The following is an 8,338-nucleotide window of genomic DNA, read 5'->3' as shown; positions in this document are numbered from 1 at the left end:
AAATATGACAATGTTTTAAGTGATAGTTTTACATGTTTGTTAGGTGTTCGTCAAGGAGAATCCTTATCTCCATTTTTATTTTCAATGTATCTAAATGATATAGAAGAGTATTTCATGACTAATAACCATCAGGGTATAGATTTAGATGTGTGCAAACTATTATATTATTGTATGCTGATGATATTGTTTTGTTGTCAGAATCAGAGGCTGGTTTACAAGAAGGTCTTTTATTACTAGAGAGATATTGTGATAGATGGAAGTTGAGTGTTAACTCACAAAAGACAAAGGTCATGATATTTAGGAAAGGCGGTAGATTAAGGAGGAATTTAAAATTGTTGTATAAAGGCCAGGAATTAGATATTGTTGACAAGTTTACATATCTTGGAATTGTATTTACACCAGGGGGTTCCTTTACTAGCACTTTTGAAACATTGTCAGGACAGGCTATGAAGGGTATATATAAACTTAGACAGTGCTTATCCAAATTTCCGACGTTGTCTGTGAAGCATAGATTAGATATTTTTGATAAACTTATATATCCAGTTTTAAGTTACGGCTCTGAAGTGTGGGGTCTTTTTAATAGTTAGCAAATAGAAAGAGTACATTTAAATTTTTGTAAAGAAATATTAGGAGTAAGAAAACAAACTCAAAATAATTTTGTTTATGGTTAACTAGGTAGGACTTCATTGTTTAGTAAACGTTCTGTAAATGTGATTAGATATTGGCTTAAAATAGTAAATATGCAAACCATAAAATATGTCAGAATTGTATATGATAAAATGTATTTAGAAGTAGATAGAAATCCAAATAATAGATCATGGATATATATGTAAAGAGAATTATTACAGAGGCTTGGATTCAATGATGTATGGTTAAACCAAGGAGTTGGGGATATATCTTTATTTTAAATGTTTTTAAGCAAAGAGTTACTGATATTTTTATACAGAGTTGGAGCTCAGAATTAACAGAGTCTACCAGAGCTAGAACCTATGTACTTTTTGCAGATTTCAACATAACAACATATTTAAAGGATGTTAACATTGCTAAGTATAGACTTGCATTGTCAAGATTAAGGATGTCTGCACATAGATTACAGGTAGAGGCTGGTAGATGGCAAAAACCAGCTGCTATACCTTATTCGGAAAGAAAATGTCATTTATGTGATTCACTGGAAGATGAATATCATTTTGTTCTTGAATGTAAATTGTATGCTGATATAAGAAAAGCTTACATAAATAAATATTATTATGCAAGACCTAATATGCTTAAATTTATAGAATTATTCACCTCTCAAAATACTAATGTAAATAGAAAATTGTCTTTGTTTGTTTTCAAAGCTTTCGAGTTAAGAAATGCCTACTATAGTTATTACGGATAATAATTGGTTATTCCTCTCGCTGTGTTTATGTTTTTGTATGGAACTGTGATTGTTAAACCAATTTGTAACTGTATGATTGGAAGATTGAGTGACCATTGACTATGTTATAAACATTTACGTATTTTATTGATTGTGTACGCATGGGCGTATTGCCTATTGTATTCTGAAATAAACTCTAATATAAAATAGCCTTGTTTGCGAATGGAAACGGTGACGCAATGACCTCAGAGATGCGCCGGTGGCATAACATGGGAAATCGAGATTGCTAAATTTCAAGACCAGTACGGACCTCCTACCAATGAAAATAACGCTATGGCATTTTGACCACTTAGTAGCTAAAGCAATGAGTAATGACCTTAGCAGATTGGCGAGGGTCATTGTGTTACATTCCTCCCTTTTCAAAAGAAAATATTTCCTGGAATATTTTAAGTCATTATCATTAAGTTGAATACAGAATTAAACATGCACGAAAGTCAAGATATATACACATAGAGTAAAAGAATACACAGCAACCAATTCACAGCACACACAAATATAGTATTTAAAAGCACAGCATAATAAATTCTCGGTTCATGTCCTCACAAAAAATAAAAAAACGTTGAGGAATTGTCACGTCACAACGATAATCTCGTCGTCCTCGGTCCTCTCTCCGTCGATTGGTTTGTTGTCGTCATCGGCGTCGATTGTCGTCCTATCATCTACGTTCGGTTCGCTAGCGTCATCGTTTACCATTTCGGTGTAACCATGGTCCATGTTCGTCCGGATTATGTCGATGGCCCGTTGTGCCTGAGTGGAGAAGTGGCTGGTTAGGGCCACAATCGCTTCCTTGCTCATTGTAAAAGCAAGCTGCAGCTTTCTCAGGATCGGACAGGCGTTATCTATATCATACAATCGACAAAGCTCGTCGATGTATTGTTGTCGCTCCATATTTTTCCATTTAGGGGACGCTCTACCCTACAAGATGCACCCGTCGGGGTGTCTGGGACGATATTTGGTGACCGGTTTCTAGCGCGTCAAAGTATGCGCAAAATCGCGACATTTCGTAAACAAAACGCGCTCCCATATAGCTAGTAAGGGGGAGATAATCTCGAAGATATCTCCGGAACCCAAAATGATAGGTTGGTACTGGTATTGAAATTTAGGTCTCACGATTCCCTACATTACACCACCGTCGACGCATCACTTACGTTATTGCGCCAAAGTGCATGATGGATAAGTGGGACATTTACGTGACCCCCACGGGGAAGAAAATCACGTCCGAATCATATACAGAAAAATACATGGACTGGTGGCTTATGCCAGTATTGACAAGAGGACCACCGCCGACACCAGTTGTCAAGTCGGACTTCGACGTGGAGCGCGTAAGGGGGAGCTAATCTCGAAGATATCTCCGTAACCAAAAATGGTATGAGGTCCGCTTAGGTCTTAAAATTTAGGGCTCTCGATTCCCTACAAGAAGCACCCGTCGGGGTGCCTGGAATGATATTCGATCACCGGCTCCATTTGCCTATAAAGTTATTCTATACTGTAATATGCAGCGAAAAATGCCTAAAACGGGGGTATGCATGATCGAAGATATCTCAGCATCCCTGCACGTGATGAGGCTGGGACCAATTTTGCCATTTAGGGGACACTAAAGCCTACAAGAAGCACGCCTGGGGTGCCTGGGATGATATTTGGTCACCGGGAACTAACGCGTCAAAGTATGCCAATTTTCGCGACTGTTTGTACTTTTAAGCGCGCTCCCATATAGCCTGTAAGGGGGAGCTAATCTCGAAGATATCTCCGTTACCAAAAATGGTATGAGGTCCGCTAAGGTCTTAAAATTTAGGGCTCTCGATTCCCTACAAGAAGCACCGTCGGGGTGCCTGGAATGATATTCGATCACCGGCTCCATTTGCCTATAAGGTTATTCTATACTGTAATATGCAGCGAAAAATGCCTAAAACGGGGGTATGCATGATCGAAGATATCTCAGCATCCCTGCACGTGATGAGGCTGGGACTATATTTGCCATTTAGGGGACTCTAAACCCTACAAGAAGCACTCCTGGGGGTGCCTGGGATGATATTTGGTCACCGGGAACTAACGCGTCAAAGTATGCCAATTTTCGCGACTGTTCGTACTTTTAGCGCGCTCCCATATAGCCTGTAAGGGGGAGCTAATCTCGAAGATATCTCCGTAACCAAAAATGGTATGAGGTCCGCTAAGGTCTTAAAATTTAGGGCTCTCGATTCCCTACAAGAAGCACCCGTCGGGGTGCCTGGAATGATATTCGATCACCGGCTCCATTTGCCTATAAGGTTATTCTATACTGTAATATGCAGCGAAAAATGCCTAAAACAGGGGTATGCATGATCGAAGATATCTCAGCATCCCTGCACGTGATGAGGCTGGGACCAATTTTGCCATTTAGGGGACTCTAAACCCTACAAGAAGCACCCCTGGGGTGCCTAGGATGATATTTGGTCACCGGGAACTAACGCGTCAAAGTATGCCAATTTTCGCGACTGTTCGTACTTTTAGCGCGCTCCCATATAGCCTGTAAGGGGGAGCTAATCTCGAAGATATCTCCGTAACCAAAAATGGTATGAGGTCCGCTTAAGGTCTTAAAATTTAGGGCTCTCGATTCCCTACAAGAAGCACCCGTCGGGGTGCCTGGAATGATATTCGATCACCGGCTCCATTTGCCTATAAGGTTATTCTATACTGTAATATGCAGCGAAAAATGCCTAAAACGGGGGTATGCATGATCGAAGATATCTCAGCATCCCTGCACGTGATGAGGCTGGGACCAATTTTGCCATTTAGGGGACTCTAAACCCTACAAGAAGCACCCCTGGGGGTGCCTGGGATGATATTTGGTCACCGGGAACTAACGCGTCAAAGTATGCCAATTTTCGCGACTGTTCGTACTTTTAGCGCGCTCCCATATAGCCTGTAAGGGGGAGCTAATCTCGAAGATATCTCCGTAACCAAAAATGGTATGAGGTCCGCTAAGGTCTTAAATTTAGGGCTCTCGATTCCCTACAAGAAGCACCCGTCGGGGTGCCTGGAATGATATTCGATCACCGGCTCCATTTGCCTATAAGGTTATTCTATACTGTAATATGCAGCGAAAAATGCCTAAAACGGGGGTATGCATGATCGAAGATATCTCAGCATCCCTGCACGTGATGAGGCTGGGACCAATTTTGCCATTTAGGGGACTCTAAACCCTACAAGAAGCACCCCTGGGTGTGCATGGGATGATATTTGGTCACCGGGAACTAACGCGTCAAAGTATGCCAATTTTCGCGACTGTTCGTACTTTTAGCGCGCTCCCATATAGCCTGTAAGGGGGAGCTAATCTCGAAGATATCTCCGTAACCAAAAATGGTATGAGGTCCGCTAAGGTCTTAAAATTTAGGGCTCTCGATGCCCTACAAGAAGCACCCGTCGGGGTGCCTGGAATGATATTCGATCACCGGCTCCATTTGCCTATAAGGTTATTCTATACTGTAATATGCAGCGAAAAATGCCTAAAACGGGGGTATGCATGATCGAAGATATCTCAGCATCCCTGCACGTGATGAGGCTGGGACTAATTTTGCCATTTAGGGGACTCTAAACCCTACAAGAAGCACCCCTGGGGGTGCCTGGGATGATATTTGGTCACCGGGAACTAACGCGTCAAAGTATGCCAATTTTCGCGACTGTTCGTACTTTTAGCGCGCTCCCATATAGCCTGTAAGGGGGAGCTAATCTCGAAGATATCTCCGTAACCAAAAATGGTATGAGGTCCGCTAAGGTCTTAAAATTTAGGGCTCTCGATTCCCTACAAGAAGCACCCGTCGGGGTGCCTGGAATGATATTCGATCACCGGCTCCAGTTTGCCTATAAGGTTATTCTATACTGTAATATGCAGCGAAAAATGCCCTAAAACAGGGGTATGCATGATCGAAGATATCTCAGCATCCCTGCACGTGATGAGGCTGGGACCAATTTTGCCATAAAGGGGACTCTAAAGCCTACAAGAAGCACCCCTGGGGGTGCATGGGATGATATTTGGTCACCGGGAACTAACGCGTCAAAGTATGCCAATTTTCGCGACTGTTCGTACTTTTAGCGCGCTCCCATATAGCCTGTAAGGGGGAGCTAATCTCGAAGATATCTCCGTAACCAAAAATGGTATGAGGTCCGCTAAGGTCTTAAAATTTAGGGCTCTCGATTCCCTACAAGAAGCACCCGTCGGGGTGCCTGGAATGATATTCGATCACCGGCTCCATTTGCCTATAAGGTTATTCTATACTGTAATATGCAGCGAAAAATGCCTAAAACGGGGGTATGCATGATCGAAGATATCTCAGCATCCCTGCACGTGATGAGGCTGGGACCAATTTTGCCATTTAGGGGACTCTAAACCCTACAAGAAGCACCCCTGGGGGTGCCTGGGATGATATTTGGTCAGCGGGAACTAACGCGTCAAAGTATGCCAATTTTCGCGACTGTTCGTACTTTTAGCGCGCTCCCATATAGCCTGTAAGGGGGAGCTAATCTCGAAGATATCTCCGTAACCAAAAATGGTATGAGGTCCGCTAAGGTCTTAAAATTTAGGGCTCTCGATTCCCTACAAGAAGCACCCGTCGGGGTGCCTGGAATGATATTCGATCACCGGCTCCATTTGCCTATAAGGTTATTCTATACTGTAATATGCAGCGAAAAATGCCCAAAACGGGGGTATGCATGATCGAAGATATCTCAGCATCCCTGCACGTGATGAGGCTGGGACCAATTTTGCCATTTAGGGGACTCTAAACCCTACAAGAAGCACCCCTGGGGGTGCCTGGGATGATATTTGGTCACCGGGAACTAACGCGTCAAAGTATGCCAATTTTCGCGACTGTTCGTACTTTTAGCGCGCTCCCCATATAGCCTGTAAGGGGGAGCTAATCTCGAAGATATCTCCGTAACCAAAAATGGTATGAGGTCCGCTAAGGTCTTAAAATTTAGGGCTCTCGATTCCCTACAAGAAGCACCCCGACGGGTTGCCTGGAATGATATTCGATCACCGGCTCCATTTGCCTATAAGGTTATTCTATACTGTAATATGCAGCGAAAAATGCCTAAAACAGGGGTATGCATGATCGAAGATATCTCAGCATCCCTGCACGTGATGAGGCTGGGACCAATTTTGCCATTTAGGGGACTCTAAACCCTACAAGAAGCACCCCTGGGGGTGCCTGGGATGATATTTGGTCACCGGGAACTAACGCGTCAAAGTATGCCAATTTTCGCGACTGTTCGTACTTTTAGCGCGCTCCCATATAGCCTGTAAGGGGGAGCTAATCTCGAAGATATCTCCGTAACCAAAAATGGTATGAGGTCCGCTAAGGTCTTAAAATTTAGGGCTCTCGATTCCCTACAAGAAGCACCCGTCGGGGTGCCTGGAATGATATTCGATCACCGGCTCCGTTTGCCTATAAGGTTATTCTATACTGTAATATGCAGCGAAAAATGCCCAAAACAGGGGTATGCATGATCGAAGATATCTCAGCATCCCTGCACGTGATGAGGCTGGGACTAATTTTGCCATTTAGGGGACTCTAAACCCTACAAGAAGCACCCCTGGGGGTGCATGGGATGATATTTGGTCACCGGGAACTAACGCGTCAAAGTATGCCAATTTTCGCGACTGTTCGTACTTTTAGCGCGCTCCCATATAGCCTGTAAGGGGGAGCTAATCTCGAAGATATCTCCGTAACCAAAAATGGTATGAGGTCCGCTAAGGTCTTAAAATTTAGGGCTCTCGATTCCCTACAAGAAGCACCCGTCGGGGTGCCTGGAATGATATTCGATCACCTGCTCCATTTGCCTATAATGTTATTCTATACTGTAATATGCAGCGAAAAATGCCTTAAACTGGGGTATGCATGATCGAAGATATATCAGCATCCCTGCACGTGATGAGGCTGGGACCAATTTTGCCATTTAGGGGACTCTAAACCCTACAAGAAGCACCCCTGGGGGTGCCTGGGATGATATTTGGTCACCGGGAACTAACGCGTCAAAGTATGCCAATTTTCGCGACTGTTCGTACTTTTAGCGCGCTCCCATATAGCCTGTAAGGGGGAGCTAATCTCGAAGATATCTCCGTAACCAAAAATGGTATGAGGTCCGCTAAGGTCTTAAAATTTAGGGCTCTCGATTCCCTACAAGAAGCACCCGTCGGGGTGCCTGGAATGATATTCGATCACCGGCTCCATTTGCCTATAAGGTTATTCTATACTGTAATATGCAGCGAAAAATGCCCAAAACCGGGGTATGCATGATCGAAGATATCTCAGCATCCCTGCACGTGATGAGGCTGGGACCAATTTTGCCATTTAGGGGACTCTAAACCCTACAAGAAGCACCCCTGGGGGTGCATGGGATGATATTTGGTCACCGGGAACTAACGCGTCAAAGTATGCCAATTTTCGCGACTGTTCGTACTTTTAGCGCGCTCCCATATAGCCTGTAAGGGGGAGCTAATCTCGAAGATATCTCCGTAACCAAAAATGGTATGAGGTCCGCTAAGGTCTTAAAATTTAGGGCTCTCGATTCCCTACAAGAAGCACCCGTCGGGGTGCCTGGAATGATATTCGATCACCGGCTCCATTTGCCTATAAGGTTATTCTATACTGTAATATGCAGCGAAGAATGCCTAAAACGGGGGTATGCATGATCGAAGATATCTCAGCGTCCCTGCACGTGATGAGGCTGGGATTAATTTTGCCATTTAGGGGACTCTAAACCCTACAAGAAGCACCCCTGGGGTGCCTGGGATGATATTTGGTCACCGGGAACTAACGCGTCAAAGTATGCCAATTTTCGCGACTGTTCGTACTTTTAGCGCGCTCCCATATAGCCTGTAAGGGGGAGCTAATCTCGAAGATATCTCCGTAACCAAAAATGGTATGAGGTCCGCTAAGGTCTTAA

General features: G+C 43.8%; 1 pseudogene; it reads left to right on the top strand.

Moving 5' to 3' along the window:
• The first annotated feature begins 398 nt into the window (after positions 1-398).
• LOC128244473 (uncharacterized) lies at positions 399-1,378 on the top strand (annotated as a pseudogene).
• The last annotated feature ends 6,960 nt before the right edge of the window (positions 1,379-8,338 follow it).

This window comes from Mya arenaria, chromosome 8, assembly GCF_026914265.1.
Source record: "Mya arenaria isolate MELC-2E11 chromosome 8, ASM2691426v1".
In the NCBI taxonomy this organism is placed as follows: domain Eukaryota; kingdom Metazoa; phylum Mollusca; class Bivalvia; order Myida; family Myidae; genus Mya; species Mya arenaria.
The sequence above is the reverse complement of the archived record's forward strand: the minus strand, read 5'-3'. Positions and strand labels throughout refer to the sequence as shown.